This window comes from Otolemur garnettii, unplaced genomic scaffold (assembly GCF_000181295.1).
Source record: "Otolemur garnettii isolate 467f Iridium unplaced genomic scaffold, OtoGar3 scaffold00049, whole genome shotgun sequence".
NCBI lineage: Eukaryota > Metazoa > Chordata > Mammalia > Primates > Galagidae > Otolemur > Otolemur garnettii.
In genome coordinates this window covers 4,281,671-4,285,275 of record NW_003852444.1, presented here as the reverse complement: position 1 = coordinate 4,285,275, position 3,605 = coordinate 4,281,671, and the positions used below count along the sequence as shown (strand labels likewise).

Sequence of the window (3,605 nt, the reverse complement as noted above, 5' to 3'; positions counted from 1 at the left end):
CCAGCCCCATATACTGGAGGTGGTGGGTTCAAGTCCCGCCCCGGCCAAAAAAACCCCAAAAAACAAAAAAGCTGCAAAACAAAACAAAACAAAGCAAATAAAAAATAAATAAAAAATTAGAAATAAAGAGTCCTAATCATCCTAAGTGGCCAGCTCTAATGTTTTATCAAGGATCGCCAAGGAGTAATAAATTGATATTATAGTAAACCTTCAGTAGAGAAAAGCCACCTTGGTTTTGTCACTATAGGTCTCTTCAACTGGCATATAAAGAAGGCATAGTGGCAAGTTTCTTCTTCAAGGTGAAATTACATCTGCAATTAAATCCACAGAAAAGCCTGTAATTCTTTCACTATATCAGAATCTCCTATCAAATCATTGGTGAAAAGTAGGTATCTGGTTTTTTTTTTGTTGTTGTTTGTTTGTTTTTTTATAGACACAGAGTGTCACTTTATTGCCCTGGGTAGAGTGCTGTGGCATCACACGGCTCACAGCAACCTCCAACTCCTGGGCTTAGGCTATTCTCTTGCCTCAGCCTCCCGAGTAGCTGGGGCCACAGGCATCTGCCACAATGCCTGGCTATTTTTTTGTTGCAGTTTGGCTGGGGCTGGGTTTGAACTTGCCATGCTTGGTATATGGGCCTGGAGCCCTACCCACTGAGCCACAGGCACCGCCCAGTATCTGTTTTTGTTAGAGATTAGATTGTCATAGTGTTCATTCACAGGATATCTGACCTATGAAAAGGTCTGAGAAGAAAAAAACCAGGGAAGGAATCGAAACCTGGCATAGAACTTTCTAGAGCATGTGAAGAGACTGAGGGGTGGAGGGCTGTGTGTGAGCGGTCCCACTGCTGGAGAAAGGGGCTCTAGGTGTATTGCCGAGCAGCCTAAATAGGCCACCAGATGTCTAGAGAGCTCTCATGAGGGACTGGAGTTTCAGGAGATACCTAACTGTTGAAAAAAGGGAAGACTGGGCTGTGGGCCAGAGCATTACAAAGAGGGACGTCGTGGCTCAGAGACAGGGAGTGCTGTGAAACAGATGGAGGAGATGATACAACAAGGAACACGTCCAGTTCTCTGCTGAAGGCCTTTGAGAGCTGAAGGATGAATCTTGGATTTAGCAGAGGTCAGCGAGCTTTCTTAAAGGCCAGATAGTATTTAAGGCTTGGAGAGCCCCACCTTTCTGAGGAGAGCCCCACCTTTCTGAGGCAACTATTCAACTGTTCCATTATAGCACAAAAGCAGCCATAGAGAGTATGTAAATGAATTTACATGAGCATGGCTGGGTTGCCCCAAAACTTGATTCATAAAATTAGGGAACCAGTAGCTATTTGCTACACCCTGAACAGTATAAAAGGGAAGTCACTCTAGGAACCCTAAGGATGACTGCATCAACGTGTGGTCCAGAGAAGTTTCCGGCTCTTGATCAGAGATTCTCATACCAACATGCACAGTGCATAAAGTAACTTCAGGGGCCAGTGCTGATGCAGAGGCACAGAGTCTCCCTAATCCTATAGACACTGGGCTCACAATGGGCATGCAAAAGACCTATAGTATCCAAAGGGGAGGGGAGAAAAGGATCCTTTGGTGCGAGGTCTGATTTGCCTGTTAAAGCCATTTTTGTTGTTGTTGTTGTTATTTCAGGAGACCGAGTGTGATGGGCCCTGGCCAGGGGACACCTTGGTAGAAGGAGAAGGTAGCAAAGAAGACATGTACTTCCTCAGAGGGAGCTGACCTGATGAATAGCCTAAGTCTATTAATCCTCCCTGTCTGTGAATGGGGGCTGACGGCTTCAACTCCTCCCCCTACTGATAGCCAGTGGGAGACTCAAGGTCCTTGATATAAAATATTCCATCTCTTCCTCCTCCTCTTCTCTTTACAGAGACCTCAGGAGCTGCTATTCACATACACTTTTGCTCATATTTGCCTGTAATTTGCACATAGTTACACGAACGCACAGACATTCCCTTAAACATACATACATACGTATGTACACGGAAATACATAGAAAGGCATACAGGGACATTTCAACAGCGGGGATGAAAGACATTGCATGAAAATGATAGAACAGGCTGGGCACTTGTGGCTCAAGTGGCTAAGGAGCCAACCACATACACCTGAGCTGGTGGGTTCGAATCCAGCCTGGGCCCACCAAACAACAATGACGGCTGCAACCAAAAAATAGCCAGGCGTTGTGGCGGGATGCCATGACACTCTACCCAGGGCGACAGCTTGAGGCGCTGTCTCAAAAAAGAAAAGAAAAGAAAATGACAGACTAGCATACAGGTAACAAAAGTTGTTGGGAAAAAGGAAGTGATGGTTAGGCATGGTGGTGCACACCTGTAATCTAGCACTCTGGGAGGCTAAGGTGGGAGGACTGATGGAGGTCAGGAGATAGAAACCAGTGTGAAAAAATAAGACCCATCTCTACTAAAACTAGAAAAAAATAGCAGGGCATAGTGGTATGAACCTGTAATCCCATCTACTTGGGAAGCTGAGGCAGAAGGATCACTTGAGTCCAGGAGTTTGAGGTTGCAGTGAACTATGATGATGTCAATGTACTCTAGCCTGGGGAACAGAGTGAGATTCTGTATCTTCCCTCCCCCCTCCCCCACCAAAACATTGATGACAAAGGGAAATACATACATACTCATGACATTTATTTATTTATTTATTTATTTTTTGAGATAGTCTCACTTTCTTGTCCCCAGTAGAGTGCCATGGCATCATAGCTTGCAGCAACCTCAAACTCTTAGGCTCAAGTGATTCTCTTGTCTCAGCCTCCTAAGTAGCTGGGACTACAGGAGCCCACCACAATGTCCAGCTATTTTTTTTTAGGGACAAGTTCTCGATCTTGCTCAGGGTGGTCTCAAACTCATGAGCTCAAGCAATCCACTCAACTTGGCCTGCTAGAATTACAGACGTGAGCCACCACATCTGGCCACAATAAATAATTAAAAATCATCAAAACTGCATATAGAATATGACCTCAAATCTATTCCTTAATGTCTACACACATATGCACACACGTGCATACACACAAGAAAATATGAGAAGAAATAAAACTGAAGTGTTAACTGTGCTTATCTCTGGGATATTGGGATTATATGTAACTTGCAAGAAAAGACCTTTAAAACACACATATATAAATACATATATGCATGATACCAGTCTATTATAGAAAATTTAGAAAACAGAGGCAAGCATAAAGAAAAACAAAATTCCCCAATTTTGGATGAATTTTATATTATTCATTAGACTTTTCAGCATTTAAACAATTTTTTTTTTTTTGAGACAGAGTTTTACTATATCACCCTCGGTAGAGTGCTGTAGCATCACAACTCACAGCAACCTCAAACTCTTGGGCTTAAGCGATTCTCTTGCCTCAGCCTCCCAAATAGTTGGGATTATAGGCACCTGCCACAATGCCTGGCTATTTTTTTTTGTTGCAGTTGTCATTGTTGTTTAGCTGGCTCCAGCTGGGTTCAAACTCCCCAGCCTGGATGTATGTGGCTGGCACCCTACCCACTGGGCTACGGGCACCACCCAGCATTTAAACAATTTTTATGATAAGAATGTTTTATTTCTGGCTCGGTGCCTGTAGCTCAA

General features: G+C 43.8%; 1 protein-coding gene across 1 annotated transcript in view; it reads right to left on the bottom strand.

Annotated features, from left to right (window-relative positions):
* The window catches only part of LOC100955651 (DENN domain-containing protein 2A), a 57,644-nt gene that overhangs the window by 21,758 nt on the left and 32,281 nt on the right, over positions 1-3,605 (bottom strand). The gene's annotated exons all lie outside the window — the stretch shown is intronic.